Source organism: Typopeltis vanoorti, chromosome 25 (genome assembly GCF_054136105.1).
Source record: "Typopeltis vanoorti isolate ZY-2024b chromosome 25, IOZ_Tvanoo_1.0, whole genome shotgun sequence".
Lineage (NCBI taxonomy): Eukaryota > Metazoa > Arthropoda > Arachnida > Uropygi > Thelyphonidae > Typopeltis > Typopeltis vanoorti.
The window spans coordinates 65,099,083-65,118,494 of NC_143573.1; positions in this window are offsets into that span (position 1 = coordinate 65,099,083).

A 19,412-nucleotide genomic window follows, 5' to 3' on the forward strand; every position below is an offset into this window, starting at 1 on the left:
TGTGTTTGTCTTGAGTATTTATGATGACATTTACGATGACCTGATACCTTCGGCATTGTCTCGAGATGTTTGGATTTCTCTTCTCTTCCTTGATATACGGAATCCCACATATTATTTTTGGCATTTGTTGTGATTTTGTTTGTCCAAAGAAACACGCAGCAGTCTCCATGATGGATGTTTTGCTTTTGTTATTAATGGAAAAATAAGTGTTATGGTCGCTAAGGAGATTCATCCCAAAGGTCTCCTACCATAGTCTAGAAATTTATTACATTCATCTATCTTGTATTGATCTCTCGGAGATTTATTATTTACTGGCGGAGTTATATTTATTTCCCGGGTTACTATATTTCGTTCAGTAATATATCTAACTTTTTATTTTGTGAGTCTTCTATATTGTTAATTGAAATTTTAAAGCAGTATCTGCATGGTAAAATTCCATTGTTAGCCATTGTGACGTCACGCGTATTGGTGATGTAATGTCTTTGGTTAAAAGTTGTGTATATTGCCAACAATTAACGTTGTTAAGTGTTTGTTTCAGCGGACAAAAGTAATTTTTATGCAATAAATAATAAATTTAAATCCAAAACAATTATTAGTATACGTTTCTTAATACAGTCCATGAAAGATTAAACATATCCGAGTCTTAGTGTACACATTTTTTTTTCACTGGTGTGCCGTTTAGATATAAACAACCAGTCTTCCATTAAGATTTTAATGCCACAGTAATCAGTTATCGGACTTTTCCCTGCTATTCAACTACTCTTACATTTTATATCTCGAATCTTCTCATTGTGATTTATTTGTTGGCCCTTTGAAATCAACAATGTCAGTGATAGATGTCATCTTTTGGGTACCGATTGTCCGCGCTCTTGCGATAACATGCACAGTACAGAATTTCGCTTGGCAAGTTCCACTCCGCCTAACAAATATGCAGTTTGTGCTTTCTGGTTGAGTATAATAAGAGTGATTCTTCAACCTTGTTATTGGGACTACTGCCTATTTGATAGGCAGCCGGTGAAGGTTTCGTTTTTTTTTTTTTTTTTTCCCTACAGGTTTCGTTCTCCTACCAACTTTAAGGATTTTGATGCTATTGCATTTAGGCAAAGCCTTTATACGATGCAAGTCAACATATTTGTTTAGAAAATGTACTTTTTTCCATTGTTGGTAACCTCTAGTACAATAACAAGCATATGTGGATGATACGTATTGTTGGGACTGAAAAAAAAAGACAGTTTGTAATCCAGGGAAGTGCTCCTGATTTAAATATTTTTTTCAGCCTTAAATTATGCTAACTTCCTTCTTACCGGGAGAAGCTCAGCAATGCTCACACAGCCATATCTAGGGAAGTATTTACTTGGATTACTTTTAGGAAAATATACAGAACAAGAGTTATTAAGAAAAGTAGCGTATACGTTCGAATAACCCCAGAAAAGTACTCGGAGAAGACTGATAAGAATGAAAATTAGAAATAGGGACGTCAGATAGAAAACCAAAATGCAAATTTATAAACTTCAGTAGCATTCTAAAAAAAAAAAAAAAACAGAGGTCGTGGATGATCAGTCATTTATTATATTATCAAAGCATTTTAATGAAAGGGCAAGAAATGCGTTTAATGGCGAAGAAGTGGATGCAATAGACTGCGCATGCGTGGTGAGGAGGAACAAAACAGACAAATGGGCCATCAGTGGCCAAAGTAATGAAAGCAGAAAAGGTAGCGAACGCAAAATGTGATAACAACGAGGGTTGGCAGCAGGAACCAACAAACTCCGTGTTAAGTGTGTCAGAGAAAACGACATGATAAGTGGGTGATGACGATCGATGCGCGCGCTAATTAACGCCTCAAGTTTAAGCGCTAAAAACTACTGCCCCGAGACCTGATAAATACAAAAGTTGTTTAATTCTCTATAATAAAGAACTAATGCCGTCGAATGTTATCATAACCCTCCCAAGTTCGTTAAGTTTATCGCGTGAGGAATAAGGGAATTGGGAATGAAGTGTTAAGCAAGATAAACAGGAAAAACTCGTTAAGTTTGGACGCTTCCTCTTTTACTTTGTTTACTTTGTGTCCTTAAAACAGAAAGCTTTTGAAAAAATATTTACGTTTTGCGTTGATTCAAATGCGTATCCGAAGAATTAACAGAATCCATACGTAGTAAAGGTAATCAAGTGTTGCGCAATAAATCAATACGCATTTCATGATAGTCACTGACCCTGCTGGCATTCTTTGTTAGAAAACAATGTCAAATGAAAGCAACAAAAGAAAAACTGGCTATTCTATTGTTGACGTAACCGCTTGCTATTTCATTGTTATCTGAATCAGCTGATATTAATGTCTAACAAAGGATTACTATTAAAGCAACAATGAAAGAAAAAACTTGTTGACTTGACCGTTTGTGATTTCATTGTTGTCAGTTTCTAACAAAGGATCATCCTTTTATTATTATTAAAGTAACAATGAATGAATCGCTGAGTCTACTGACATGCATTACATGGTATGGCACCAACGCGACGAACAATGGCGGCAATGACCACGTTATCTGGCGATTTAAATTTGCGGGATATTATTCGGCGCAGTGTGTGCGAAATGCATGCGTCGATAAAATTATGTATGGAGACTCGATGATCAGGGAGTACTTAATGAAAGTATGAAAATCATGAATCATGTTTCCTGGGTGCAAATATTCACGATATCATCCGAATGCGAAAAGTAAGTCGAAGGAAATGATTGTTTTGGTTGGTACCAATGATTTGAGAGGCAAGAAGTATTCTATGAGGGGAGTTCTAAGAGGCAAAACTGAAGAGCGAGAAAGTAAAGATTGTAAGTCTTCTACCACTCTATGATAGAGGCGAACGGAGGAGGGCATTGATAGCCAATGAGTCTATACGTAGATTGTGCAAAAAGAATGATGTAGGATTTGTGGATCTGCGTAGGATGTCGCCGTTTCTATATACTAATGCCAAAAGTATCAGGAACAAGAGGGAGGCATTGGTTGTGCAACCTTGCCAAAAGTTATAGGCATTAGAAAGACTTGGCTAATAGCAGATGTTACGAGGATTGAATGTGAAGGATTTAATATTTTCAGGGAAGATTGGATGGGGTGGAAGAGTGCTGCTAATGATAACAGATGAAGTGCAACCAAAAAGGAGGAGACAGACGGGAGGGTGGCTGTTCATTTGAAGCAATCTGGTGTGAGATTAAGGCCAATAAGGCAAAGTATACAGTTGGTTGTTGCTATAGGCCAGGGAGTTCCATAGATGATCTGGAAGACATGCATCGCCAAATTAGTACAATGAGCACAGGTCGAGTGATTATTATGGTGGACTTCAACTATGGAGATATATAGACTGGAAGGAAGAAAGATCACATGGCAGGAAGGAAATAGAATTTATACACCTGCTGAGGGATAGTTACTTAAGGCAGCATGTGATGGAGGGGACCAAGGGTGAGAGAGTATTGGACCTGGTCATAAGATCAGAAGAGCTGTCCAAAATGAGGAATAGTCTATCAAGACAGGCTATTCGTGGAACTACGAGGAGGTGATTATGGCATAAAACACTGCAGGGTAAGGATGTTAGTAGTGCATGGGATAAAAATGTTATTTTAAATTATTAAACAAACAACGAAAGAAACACTACTATTCTATTGTTGAAACAAGTTACGTAACCGTTTTTACTGATTTCATTGTTGTCTACTGACACATTTTTCTTACAAGAATCTTTCTTTATTATTGTTAAAGCAACAATGATAGAAAAACTGCTAATCTATTGATTTCATTGTTATTAGTGAATCTGCTTACATTCATTTCTAACAAAGGATCATCCTTTTTCCTTTCATTGTTGCTTTAATAATAACAAGACTACTATTCTATTGTTGACAGAAGTTACATAACCGGTTTTAGTGATTTCATTGTTGTCGCTGAGTCTACTGATAGACTGAAGGTGTGTGGATTTCAGACGGTGATTGATAGAAGGAGAAAAAGAGGGGATATGACCGAAGCATTTCAATTGCTTAAAGGATTTTATAGAATAGATGGTAGAAATGTTTCAGCACTTTTGACTAGAGGGACCAGAACAAGGGGTCATTCCTGGAAGTTGAATAAAGGTGTGTGGTTAGTAGGGGTGTGAGGATCAGTTTTTTTTTTTTTTTGCTTGAAGAGTTGTGAACGAGTAGAATGGGTTGCCAGAGTTAGTTGTGAATGCTTTTCTGTTAATGGGGTTCATTCAAGGAGAATGATTGATCGTGTCGATAGATGGGGTCTCCCGCGATGAGTCTTCGGACTCCATGGAAGTGCTCGTATAATAATAATAATTACTTTTTTGACAAAGGATCTTTTTATTATTGTTAAAGCAACTATTCTCTTGTTGATATAACCGATTTTAGGGATTTGACTTCTCTTTTTTTTTTGTTTCAAGGGTGAGTATTATTACTTTCTCTTTTTAAATCATGATATAGCCAACCTTATTAATATCTGTGGTTTGATAAAACGATTTTTTTTTCTGAAGTTTAATTTCATCCCAAATTCTCGCACGTAAAAACTGTGGGAAGGAAATCCATATTACTTTCATCCCATCATGCGCTGCATTGCCTTATATCGAACATCGACCACCTTTCTGACAGCATTGTATATCAAAGCATCATTCATAACTTAGTTTTCATCAGCGTGAGATGCATCGATTTAGCTTTTGTGGTAAAACGGCAATTGGCACGTGATTCAGTTAAATGCATTCCTTACGTTGCGTTTTTGTAGATGATATTTCTGGGATTTCCAAGTGAAGAAGGTTGCATTCATAAGTCTTTCGCTGAACTATAAAGAGGCGACAGTAACGCGTCAGTTAGATATTAGATAAATTTAAGTGAGTTCCATGCATCGGGTATTGTGGATTTCTACGTGAGCATTTCATCAATAAACTTCTGGTTCGGGACAATAAAAGCTACGACAATAAATTTGAATAAGCTGTCATTCCGATATTATAATTTAAAATAAGTATAATAATAATTTTGATGCTAAATCCAATTATAGCATTTGATTTAACATCAAATTATTATTCTTATTATTCAATATATTTTGATTTGAAAATCTAAATTTTTAAAGACTTAAAAATGAAAGAATTTTAAGACGTTTTTGGTATTTTAAAATTTTGGGATTTTTTTGGGTTTGTTTTTAAATGTTTTATTGGTTTTAAAGGTTTTGGCTTTTTGGTTGGTATTTTTGGTTTGTTTTAGATTTTTTCTTGATTTTTTTAGTTTAAATATTTTTTTAATAAAACATCAAAAAAAGTTTTGCTGTTTTTATATTTTGTTTGTAAATTTTTTTTGTTGGTTTCTTTGATTTGTTTTTAAATTTCTTATTGGTTGTTTTGGGTTGTTTTTAAATTTTTTTGTTACTTTTTTGTTGGTTTCTTTTTTAATTTTTTTAATTCGTTTTTTGGCTTGTTTTTATTGTTTATTTGTTTTTAAATTTTTTGTTGATTTTTTTTGGGTTTAATTTTTTTTTATTTTTTTTTAAAATTTTTTTGTTGGTTTTAAATAATGGGAACACGAGATATTTAATAAATTTCTTCAATTTCAATCTTAAGCAACAAAATCAAAACACCGGAACAACAGGAAAATACGAAGAACGTAGAAATACACATAAAACTTGGAATATTCCGTCCGATCAGCTGTGCTTTTTGTGTTCCCATTCTTGGCTTCCCCCAGACTGTTGTTCATCGACTGTACCTTAAAAGGAAAACAGCACAAAGCAGAGAAAATGTACAAGACCTTGAAGTTTCTAGTTTCAACAATATCTTCTTCATAGGCGCGTGTTTTTAAGCATCCCTCACCTTTCGCAGTGAGGCGCGTTTAGTTAAGATTCCCAGCAACGATAAAACCTCCCTCTCCTTGCAAGATTGATGAAAAGCAGGTCCCTTCCGACTTTATCAGTTCTCGCTATCTACGGTAGGGTAAAATTCGATTATCTTTCGAGAATTCCTGCCCCCCCCACCCGTTTCTTATCCCTCCCCACACTAGGAAAACTTCGAAGTTGAAAAACGTCATTTGGCTTCTGTTCAATCGGCTTCCCTTCTTACTGGTATTGTTCTGAAAGTAAAAGTTCGTAGTGGGTATTAACGTTTGAGAAGTTCGCGGGTTTATGTAACAAAATAAACGACATCCTCCCTTAATAAACGAGGAAAAACTGAGAAGAACGCGCGCCTCAGCGTATGACATCACCTGTGTATCGCCTGGAACACGATGGGAGAAATACAAGTTATAATGACCATTACCTTGTCGTCATTGTTTATAGCGATTTTTTTTATGAACGAATGATGCTGCCATCTAGCGGAATTTAAATTTATGTATAAAGAAAACGGATGCAATTTTTTGCGTGTGTTTCTGATGGAAGAAGAGGCAATAAAATAGAAGTGGGACTAGTGCGTCTTTGGAATATCTCGTGCTGCGAGTGTGTGATTTAAGAATTTTGATGGTGGGATTTGGAAATAATACTTTTACAAAGACGAAATTAATTGAAGCGCTACTAAAGCTTTATGCAATATTATGTAAATGAGGAAGGTTACATCTCTTTATCCAACGGTAATCTCCAACCCAGTTTTTTTCAAGTTTTTTTTTTTTAAATTCTAATTTACTTTTCTCTGTTAGTTTTTACATCTTCGGCTGATGATTTCTGTAGTTTTTATCGCTCTAATTTGGTCTCTCTCTTACTTAATCTTTCTTTTTTTTTTTTTTTTTTCGTTTTCTTCTTTTTCTACTGGTCCGTTTTCCTATCGTTTTATTCTTGCAAGGTCGTTTTTGTTGAAGACAACTGAAAACTTGCTATGTAATGGAAGAAGAAGAAATGTTCTCTCCCTTGATTACATTTCGCGTTGAAGGGGGGGCGCCTTCTGATCTCATTCAACAAGAAATCGAAGAAATTTATCGATGTTAACGCCTCTTGCCTAACGAACTACCCTTTCTATTTCTAGAAGCTTGTTGAAAGAGCTGACTCTCTCTCTCTCTCTCTCTCTCTCTCTCTCTCTCCCCCTCCCCCACTCTCTCTTTCTATGGTTCTTGGAATTTAAAAGTTTGTTGGCGTTGTCCACATCAAGGATGAGTGTAAGAAATATCTTTACGTAGAAAACGAAATCGGCCACACGCGCACACACGTTCCAAGGCTGTTTTAGGAATCAATAACATCCGACTCTCGTTTTATTTCTAACCTACGTGCCCATTCGTTCAATACTAGCTCATTGCTTTTCGTTTTTTGATCCGTATTTTTATTGTTTTTCACACACACAGACAAAGCGAAAGGGAGTGGATTTAAAGAATTTGAAATTCGCTTTCTACTGCTGAAGTTTGTGTAATACGGAAAGTTTCATTTATTTCTTTGATCGATAGGTGAAATTTCTGGTTTCTATCCTAGATTATGAAAGACTTCAGTATTTTGTCTTGATGATTTGGCTGTCTCTACTTAATGTCAAAAAAAAAATAGCGGAATAAATTTCGAGGAAAAATATTAATAAGCCTAATTGGACTTATCTCCTATAAGTCTCTAGAAACGCTTTCTTAGCTATTTCGGCAAACATACCAAGATTTGTGAAATCCTACATCTCACTGGAACACAGTATTAAGACATTGATTACGCGAGGAGTTTGTTACAGTCAACTCATCGCCCTGCACCACCAGATTACACACCAGCCACTTTGCTAATGATGCTAGCGTCGTTAGCGAAGTGGTCGCTTTCGTGATTTTCCTCACAAGTTGCTAATATATCAACTCCTGTCCTGAGCTTTAGCAGTCCAACGTTCAGCCAAATAAGTTGCAGATGGAAAAGCTTCTTGAAATAGTTGCATATTTCTGTGCTTGCTTGTGATCACTCGTCGAAACTACCATTTTAATAGGATTACATTTAAAATCGCGAGTGGAAATAGGTGAAAAGCCCATGTGTGTCTAACGATAGCGAAGTGCTTATTGCAGAACCTATAATGGTTCTGCCATAAGCACTTTGGTCGACATGTTTAACATTACAAAAAAAAAGTGATGTTGCGCTAAATGGTTTCAGAATGTGGTCACTTATTTCAATCTTCCCTACAAACTAGCATGCTTGTGGCGCATGCGTAGGAAAAGAAAAAAAACCAAAACACAAGTCGTTACCGAACATTTGCAATTGTGATTATTTCGAATGCATAAAAAGCGTACAATATTCAACAGAACTTTCATAGAATTGAGGTTATTTTACTTGGTTCGTGCGAAACAGGCCCTCACACGAGAGTGCGTGCCAGTCTTTCAATAAAACCTCTTTTAAATCTCCACCCTTTGCCCTCCCGAGAAAACTCGTGGCAAAGATTAAACGGCTTCAGAAATCTTTTTTAAGGAAATCCAAATTACGTTAAGTAGGCCGTCACTGGACTAAACAAAAAGAAGAAATCGTACGTTCTCCCGATCCGAGAATTGTCCTGGCCGTTTTATCTGTGCTACCTGCCAACGAAACGGATGCCGAGGACCGTTACTTGACACTTGCAGTGATCGACCTCTTCCTGCGTTTTTCCTCCTTAGTGTGACCTACCGACACTCAAGAACCACTGCCGTAATGCGTAAACGATAAATCATCCACACGGAGATGGAAGGTCAGCCATGCACTAAACAGGCTGTTATTACTTCTTTTTTTTTTTTTTTTTAACTTCCGTTATTCCAGTGGATGTGAATTTATATTAATGTGCACTTATTACTTGAACACAACAAAGCTCTTCATGGAATGCGTGTACATACCAGATTAACTCTCTGCTACTAAAATCACGTGTTTCAGTGTAAAATAAATCCGTTTATTCAAGCAAAAGGGACTTGAAACGCCGAGAATTATAAATTCTCCGAAGTGTTTTGGGGAATTGAAATTTTCTCGATTGTTGTTGTTCATTATGTTGCTTGTAGCGTGTTTCATTGTTGGTTGGCCATTGTCAAAGCGTGCAGACAGAGTTTCATTATTGATTGGCTGGCTATTGTAATGGCAGGAAACTCTATTATCTAGTATTGGTAGTATGGAGAGAGAAATTAAACTAATGCTAAGTTTTTTTTTTTCAGCTTATCGCTACATACTTGATTGCTTATTACCCTTTTTTCTAGATGTCCTTTTAGGTGGTAGATCTTTCATCGCCCCGTGCAATACCACCTTGCTTATTATAGACCTGACATGGCTGCAGGAGGGGTGAACTGACTTCCCTTTGTATGGGCGGCATGTTTACGAGTGTGTCACCTCTTACTGTATGCCTCACTTCCTTTTTATCTCTTCTTCACCATAAACAATTGATCACCATCCAAAGAAATACAGCTTTGGGATCACAAAAATGTTTAAAATGATAACAAAACGCAACCCCCTCCCAAAACAATTAACTAACATTAATTCTTACCAAGTCTCCGCATCTGCTTCACCAACATCCGTGGCCTAAGCAGCGATATAAACGCTGTGCACCACTCACAATCATCTAAACCAGAATTACTATTCCTATCAGAACCCCATCCTCAACAACCACTGTCGATCTTAACCTAAACTATACATTACACAGTTCTTTCGGCCACAAGGGCGGCACTTGTGCATTTATCGGAAGTGATATACCATCCCAGAGATTGCAAAATCTCGAATCTCCACTGCTTGATTTGCTTTGGTTCAAACGTTCCATACCAAATCAATATTCCCTTTACGTACGCTCTCTGTCTCTCTCTCTCTCTCTCTCTTTCGTTTTCTTTCTCTCTCTTTGAAATTACAAGGGTGTCAACTGGAGGACCTCCGTGACTTCTATTCCTTCTTTTCATGGTCTGACTATTGCTTCATGTCTTCGCACCTGCTCAGACCGAACAACAGAAATCAACCTCACAGGAATGAAGTCTTTCATCCCTAATCCCACTGCAAACTCTCAGTCACCATCCAAGTTTGGTTCTCAAAAAGTTCGCAACGCAATACAAGGGAAAAAAAAATCTCTGCATACCACAAATAGCTCGAGAACAGAACTCCAGGTGCTCACTCTGCCTACACGGCAGCTAACAACAGCTGTAAAAGAATCATCACAAAGTCCGTCAGGCTTTGAAAGGGCCAAATGCTACAAACTCGCCTCTTAACCAAAATGGCAGTCGCTCCGCTCCTTCTGTTCCCTTGCCAAGACCATTGGATGCAACTTTTGCCCACCCAGGTTTCCACCAACTCACTTTCAGACAGTACTGTAGTTATCTTACCTAAAGATAAAGCTACCTTATTGGCATCGCTCTTCTTCCATTTCCTGCATTGATGACCCAGGTAGAGTTCAACTCCGCCAAGAAGAGCGATGCCACCTTATTGGCATCGCTCTTCTTCCATTTCCTGCATTGATGACCCGGGTAGAGTTCAACTCCGCCAAGAACTGCTCTCTCCACGTAACCCATACTCTTATACCAGAAAGAAATCTGAAGAACACACAAACAAGACATTTGGTCCTGATGGTATACCACCTATTGTACTACATTTTCCCAGAACTGACACCTATCCTGTATTGCCTCTTCAATCCATCCGATTCAACTGGCATCTACCCTGCAACATCGAAACAAGTCCACATCCAGCCCATCTCAAACAAAGGTGATAACATTCCACCAACAAACTACCATCCAACTGCTCTCACTTGTCTCTGTCAAATTATGGAGAAGATCAACAACCAACTCTTAATTCACCTAAAGACCTACCAACTAATCAGTGACCAGCAGTACGGATTCTGCTACTCGATCTAGATCTGAATTTTTTTGTTTTCACCACCCATCTCTGGAATCAAGCTATGGAAAAATTTGGACCAACTAAAGTGATTGCCCTCGACATCTCAGAGGCATTTGATCGGGTTTGGCACAGGGGCCACTCACCAAACTGCCATCCTATGGTCTTCCTTCCCCACTCTGCAACTGGATCACCAACTTTCTCAACGGTGGTCATTACATGTCATGGTGGACGGTTTATTCTCCTCAGATTTTCTCCCCATCAATGGGAGTACCTAGAGTTTCGTTCTTTCATCCATTTTCATCCTCTTTTATATACCTGCTCCTTGGCTTCCAATGCTATCCATAGCTTTGCTGACGACAGTACAGTCCATTCCTCCTTTTCATTCAACAAACGTTGTAGTGCTAAAGTATTAGAATCCTCAAGATCTAAGACGATCACTGGTCTTAACTCCGATCTCCTATATCCCAGTGGAGCAATGACAACTTTAATGCCACCAAAACTCAGTTCCGTCTAATCTCTCGCAAGAAAGAGCTCGTATCCCTCTTCATTACCTTCAGTAATACTGAGATATCCAAAGAGGATCAGATTTCTCTTCTAGGACTCACCTGCACCTCAATCTTTCCTGGCACAACCACGTTTCAACTATGGCTTCCGCAGCCCCAAAAAACTTAGTGTACTTCTTAGCATAAGACACGACTTCAAACCTTCACAGCTGTTAATTGTATGCAAAGCCCAAATCCACCCAGCCATGGAATATTGCTCGCATATTTGGGATAGTGCACCAAAATCCTCTTTAAGATTGCTGGATTCTATCCGGCAGACGACAATGCAACTAATTAATGATCCCTCTCTCATATACGTTCAATTTCTGCCTCGTGTCATTTTTATAGACACTTTAATGGACAGTGCTCTAATGAATTGGCCACTATTATTCCCCCGCTCTGTTCCAAAATCGTTACAACACGAGCCACTGCTAACCAATACCCTTTTAGAGTCCATCTTGAAACTCACTGAAACAACTTCACTGCCTTCGTTTTCATTCCGTCTACTTCTTTTCAATGAAACGACCTCGACTTTCTTCAAAGAATATAACATTTAGCTGTTCACGTGATAGAGCCCTCCTTTTTCTTTTTGCGCCCACACGATAATAATGCCCTATAGGTCTTATGGTTTCGTGTGTGGATCAGACATACAATTTCTGATAATGCGAAACTATGATGAAAAGCCAAAAGGCTATTTTTTTCCTGGCGAGGTTGATCAGTTAAGGGGATAAAAATCCCTTATTGTTTTTCAGCCAGTAAGCGAAACTAAGATCGAAAAACTACGATCTGAACGTTTCATGCCGACGAACTGTCAGCGTATCCAAGCGTAAGTGACCACTTGGTAGTGCCACACCACGGCAACTCAACAAAAACAATAAGGGATTTTTATCCCCTTAACTGATCAATCTCGCCAGAAAAAAAATAGCCGTTTGGCTTTTCATCTTAGTTATAATATATAATATAGTGACACACCTTTCTGGCAATCGTATAGCGAAAGTATGTAAGTTCTTTTCACTTAAACTTTGATTTTCTAGGTCTACCTACTCACTGATGAGACCTCAAAAAAGGTTGAAACCGGTCTGGGTAGTGACCTCTCCTCATAATGTAAAACAGTACTACATCTCCTAAGAGCTGTGTGTTTTTACATTATGAGAAAATATCAAGAACAGTGAGGGAGCTTGCTCCACCTTTGCAACGAGTTGCCTTGGTGTGGCACTACCAAGTGGTCACTTACGCTTGGATCCGCCGACAGTTCGTCGGCATGAAACGTTCAGATCGTAGTTTTTCGATCTTAGTTTCGCTTACTGGCTGAAAAACAATAAGGGATTTTTATCCCCTTAACTAATGCGCAACTATTTTTATTAGAATTTATAATTACAGGTCAATAAATAAATAAAAATGGTAGAGAAGGCATTTTATCGTATAAATTCCTAATATTCCTAATAAGTATTTCGTTCGGAATGGGTCCAATAAAATTTCGAGCTTATTTCACGTCATTATGTTATTAAATTCATTCTAAGTTGACGGGGATCACCGCAAATGTAAGCGAATTGTTAAAGCTTGGAAGACATTTTAATTTCACTGTGACTTTGGTCATTCAAACAGTTCCTTAAGGCGGTTTGGGAAGCCAAGAGAAATCACTGAATAAGAACATAATGTACACAAGGACCAAATTGGTTCGCCGACTGCAATTAATTTGTGCAAACAAACGATCCTGATTAAAAGTCTATTGCAGTCAGAATCACGTGTTTACGCTTTGGCTTTTATTTTTGATAACTGGATTTTATCATCTACACATCAATTTACTCTTTCACGAAACATTTAATCTTTCAATATTGTTGGTAATTTATTTTATTCATTTTATTATTATTTTTTTGTAACTTATTACGTTTTAAAATAGTTCAGGGATTTAGCACTAGAGGGCGCTGTGGTAACCGTGGCCACGTTGATGAGTTCAAATATAAAGTTCGTATGAATTTAGTTGTATGGTAATGTCACATCCTTTTTGCGTCACATCCGTTTTGCTTACTTAAAACGGATGTGACGTCACCTCCATGGAAACAGTAGGTTCTACTTGCGTATAGTTATCAGCATGCTTCTCATTTTATCCAAAAAAGAGATATCGTCAGTAAAAGTTCGTATATTTAGAAGCTTCCATTAAATCCCATGCAGTCAGGACTAAGAAGATCTCGCCGGTTCGATTCAAGTTATCGAATAGAATAACTTGCCTTAGACATTCCTTGAGTCGATTTTAGTTGAGCCCGGAAGAAAACTGGGATTTTTAAGTCTGTCAACTTCTAGAAATCGATTACAGTACACACGCACACAAATAAATACTAGTTTAGTAAACAAGAGCAGGATCACGGGCAGACTAGCTGATTTCCAAAAATATGTATCGATTCGTGGGCAGTGCATCACGGGAAATGAAAAGCCGTCTATATATATACTCTCTGTTTGAAGCTCATTTTCCGACCGTTCGTCAAAACACACTGTCACTATAACTCGGCTTCTAATGAAACAAATGTCATAAACAGTTGACACAACACTAATGAAGGTTGCCGCTTTCGACAACAAAAACTCACAACAGGTGGCGCCACTAGTTTCTTCTATTTTCGAAAAGTTCGGTTTCTTTTTGGACAGAGGGTGTATATATATTTATTTATTAATTATTATTATTATGTGACATCTCTCTCTCTCTCTCTCTCTCTCTCTCTCTCTCTCTCTCTCTCTATATATATATATATATATATATATATATATATATAATCAAACGTTAGTGCTATAAATACTGATTGTTTTATCTTGAGCATTTTTTAGAAAATAATTCCTATTTTCAGATAATATAAGAACATCTTTCTCAATGCTTACAGTAATAAGCGATTTGTTTTGCTATCCACTTGACCCATTTTCAGTGTGTGACGAAAAAGAAGCGTATAGATCGCCTACCACTTCCATTATTTCTTTGTTTATGTATAAAGCAGAGATGATGGAATTCACAGGAGAATACAATTTTGTTTATGCATCAATTCCTGTCACAGTGAGTTCGAATTTATTTTTTAAGGTCCAAGATTGCGTTTTTTTATAACATAATCTGGCATTTTTCGGAGTGTGCAACCTAAAATAAGGTGCATTTCACTGCTTCTCTATCTGCTTTCATTTTTCTTCGAGAGTTTGTTTCAGTGGGATTTGAAATGTCCTTTGTTGGTTCTTGTTGAGCAGTATATCAATTCTATTTTCAAATCTTTTGTTTTTATTACGAAGTCGAAATTAACTGTTCCCTGTTCTACCTTTGGGCTAATTGATATAACATATGCAGATAATCACATGTAATTTCAGTTGCTTTCGAAGTATGAACACTCCACAACCATTTGTGCAAGTCGCGGTGAGCGCTGTATATTTAACGTATGTATTGTGGTCCTCAGGGCAGTTTAAATCTGCATACCGAAATTGGATAGAAAAATTTCAATTACTTCATAGTTACGTTTCTCCATCAGAGTTTATTACTGTATATCTCGTGATTCCTTTGTAATGGCATTAGTTTGCATATTCCCATATCTACATTATTTTGGAAAGCTCCACATCATCAAAGCCATGCAATAAGTTTTGTTGAAGACCGAGAATTATTATTATAAAGGTATTGTTTGTTATATAAAGCCAACGGCTGTTTACTCTTTAGTAGAGTACTGATATGATGGGTAGAAGGTTGGGAAGAAAGCAGAAACATTAATATTGCGTAATTTCAATTTTTTTTAATTATTACAAAATATTAAAGTAAAAAACAACAACACATTTTTAGGAAACGCATACAGGAAAAAAGTCTGAAAATAATTTGAAATAGTTTGTGGTTCTTTAGTGCACATTCTTTAACAGATTGTTTTAAAAACGTGGAGATATCCGCTGATAAATATAATGTAACAGTGATCATGAAAATACTTGAAGAAAATTAAAAAATATATCGAATCCTTAATATTGCGGTTCTTTTGCGTGGTGAGTTATTCTATGGTTAGACCGATGTGCATTTCGTACAGTGTTAATCGTTCACAGAGTGTTCGATCCGTTCCATGTCTCTCAGACACATGGAACGAAGTAATCAGAATTATGAGAAGGCAATAAATGCAATATATTTATGCTTAAAGGTCAGAGCTTAAAGTTATATTAAGGATAAAAAAAATGCTCGTCATTGTCTCGAAGTTTGAGTATTATTGGGGTATTTCTGTATATTTCTATTTTGTAGCAACACTAATCATAGCTATTACGTAGGTAGTAACCATGGCTCCTTAGTCCTTATAAGGACTGGCTTAAAGGGGCGAAGCAAGAATGCTTTTCATCTTCCCCGTTATCTGTAGAGGACAGTGTAGGGATAATAAGGTGTTATTGAGCTATTAAAGCTCTGATCATGGCAGGATGGTAACAGCAATACCGAACCTCAGTTAGAACTTCATTGGCTACAAGCATTGCCATCCATTACCCTCCAATGGTATTGGATTGAGTGAATCAATCACCGACTATGTAAGTAAAGGTGAAATCTCAAAAATACGGACGATCTCTAGGCCACCTCCATAGTGGGCGAAAGACCGTCCTAATCTCAGCGTTGGTTCCACTCAGTGACGGGCTCCCCGACCACTGAGCAGAACCGCTCAAATTCCGAAGAAAGTAATTCACCGACAAAGCCCCTCAGCGGGCCGTGCCGGAGAACACCTTCCCCGGAGACTCAAAGTGCTCTCTTAAGGCAAAAACCTTAAGAGAGCGAACTCAAAAACTCATCGCCCAAGGGGGTAACAGCAACAGCCGAACCTCAGTTAAACTTCATTGGTACAGCATTGCATTGTTGCCATCCATTACCCCCAAGGGCATTAATGAACCAATCACCGCATCTCACGGTCGATTGATTCTAACACTAACCCAATTCATATCACCATGGCTCCTTATAAGGACTGGCTTAAAGGGGCGAAGCAAGAATGCTTTTCATCTTCCCAGTTATCTGTAGAGGACAGTGTAGGGATAAGGTGTTATTGAGCTATTAAAGCTCTGATCATGGCAGGAGGGTAACAGCAATAGCCGAGCCTCAGTTAGAACTTCATTGGCTACAGCATTGCCATCCATTACCCTCTAAGGGTATTGGATTGAATGAATCAATCACCGCAACTCACGGTCGATTGATTTCCCGAAACCTATCCAACCATGGCTTCACAACAGTCATTAATAATTAAAGCAATTACATACAATATTAAAAGAGGTGTATGAAAATAAATTAGGAATGTGATTTATATTTTAATTATATAGTTAAAATTAATACTTTTTCTAGCAAAGCACTACATATTTTCTTTTTTTTATAAGTAAAAATCTTTTTCTTTAAAGAATTTTTCATATTTTTTAAATAATCTGTAAATCAGCTTACGATTATTAACAACGAATTCGACTACATGAATAGATGTCGCTTATTTTCCTATTTTTGCTAATTGTGCTATAAATGCATTTTTTTATACGGAAAATTAAAGTATCTTAAACCAATAACTGTAATTAAAGAAGTTCAAAAAGTAGCAGGTTTCTACAGTAAATGATTAATTTTGAGTATCTTCTCTAATCGGTAATTTTCAGTTTTAGCAGAAATGAAAGCCCTCTTACAGTCCAACGTACAGCCATTGTTCAAATTTCATTCGCTAACACCACTATATATATATATATATATAAAAAAAAAAAAAAAAAAAAAAAAATCTGGATACGATTCTGTAACACGTATTGAATAACATGGATAAGAAGTGCAAGTTGGTCTCACTATTTCATCCACCTTGGCCGATAGAGAGGTTAAAAACTTTCTTAATAATCTGGACTGAAATATATCAATATAAAGGAGTCGAACATCGCTTCGGATTGTATTTTATATTGCCAGATTATAGAGTTGCTCAATTTATCCACAAAATGATTTTTTATGCATATTACGGTTTTTGTAAAAATGAAAAATATTTATAATAATTAATATTATAACAGCAATTAAACCTGATTTTTAAGTTTATATAACCAGAGTAGTAGTACAAATGGAGCAGAAAAAGTTGAGTATTGCTTTTAGATTACAGATATTCGTGTTCTAAATGTTTCTCGGTGTGTATCTGGTTTCCTATCCGTTTTATGTGTATCGATTTGTATAGCAAGTTATCCGACTTTTGGTTTGTTTTCTGTAAAAGTCGATGTCCATGACGAATGTCTTACATTGGGTAGCAGCTGGTCGACTTTGCTGTTTCATTCTAATCGTGTCGTGGATGATGCTAAGTGATTTGGCAAGGGTGCAAGAACACATGTTTACTGTGAAAATAAGTGATCAGAATAAAGAAAGGCACTCACTCACTCCAGACTTCGCATTTAAAGAGAAGCGGAGCACCTGAAAATGTCCGCAGACGAAATTACTTTAATAATTAATTTTCATGATATAATCTTAATTACGCATGCAGAGAAAGAGAACGAGAATATGCCTGACATATAACTGACGACTGGAAAAATATTTTTAAATAATCATTTCTAGTTTTTTTTAAAGCTGTTTTCTTCATAATTAGCTTGTTTAACTAATTATGAAGAAAATACCCCGTCATATACATATTAGCACAGAAGCCAGCCGTGCTGCCTCTGGAAGTCGAACCTTATAAACAATTCATTATGTTCATTGTGGCTGCCGTTTTTTTTTTTTTTTTTTTTTTTTTTTTTTTTTTGCAAACTTAATTTGCTTTATAAAATGACTTAAGTGCTTTACTATTTTACAATCAGCGTGATTGCCAATATTAAACAGAAGATGTAATAATTTCTGTGTAACCTCCTGAAAAATAATCATTGAGGATTCTTTTTTGCATGTCAGCGCGTCGTTGCGTCATCATTCTTAACCAATTTTTATTTATTCGTATGGAGTTTCCTCCCTTTTTCTCCCCGTCCCTATTGGGGTGAGTTGAGCCCCCCTCATGGGGGGTTAAGTACTTATGGCTGTAGATCCGTGTGTGTTCACGGGGCCGGTTTACCTGCTTGCGGGATGAAAAACCCCAGATAAATTGGGAGAAAACCCTACGGCCCGCGCCCAAGACCCTAATTTGGCTATGGCTGAGGAAGATCCTCAAATTCCTCACGTCTTCGACGGGAATCGAACCTGGGACACTCCTTCCCCGGTCAGATGGTTGCGAAGCGCACAGCCACTTGGCTAACCGCGCGGACATTCTTAACTAATGAAAATATCCGACTCGTAAAACCCACACTGTAAATGATGAAAATGGAAAAATAAAACAAAAATGCAGGAAAAAAAAAACGAAGAAATTCTTTAGCAAATCTATCAATCTACACTCAACCTCAAATCAGATAACTGTTTGAAGTAACAATGGCAATTTGAAGTGAGTAATAAGGAAAAAAAAAATTTTTAATATTTTTAACTAGCTACAAGCTGCTTAAATGTTACGTCAGAATAGGTCAAGTCAGATCTAATGGAAATTGGACGAATAAAATAAATTACGTCACATACATATCAAATGTGGTTTCTTAATTTTTATTCCTATATGGGTATCCCATATCAAGATATTCAATGTCTATCTTTTCCAAGTCTGGCTGTTGCATAGAGAACTTCAAACTTAATGTCCGTTCCCTCCCGAATCAATGGCAGTTTGTGTGCTGATAGATCGTGTAAGCTGCCACCTGACTAATGACTATTCAAACGACTTTCGGTAGAATGGTTCTCCCCCTAATTCGGCACAGATGGTCGATTTTGCTCATGCACATATTGCAATTTTAGGAATCTCCAATAGCTGTAGTTAAGATTAATGCGAAACTGGGATGATGATGGTGACATTTCAGTAACAAGGCAGCCACTGTCAGTGCAGAAGAGTTCCTTTTATAGATTATGAGAAACTGTCACGTTGGATAACACATTGAAAAGTTATTTAATGAATTTCGAATAATTTACATACATTTATTCCATATTTAATGGGGATTCCTTTTATTAATGTATATTGTTAAAACTAATTTTAAATATTAATTTTATTAGAATTATTAATTGTCAATAATTGCTCAACATTTATATGATATGGTTTCCGTTTGTTTCATTGACTAGGGCGGATGTGACGTAACGTTTCCATGGCAATGATACTCTGCAGAGCAAAAATACTATGGAAGGTTCTCTTAGATGTTACGTAACAAT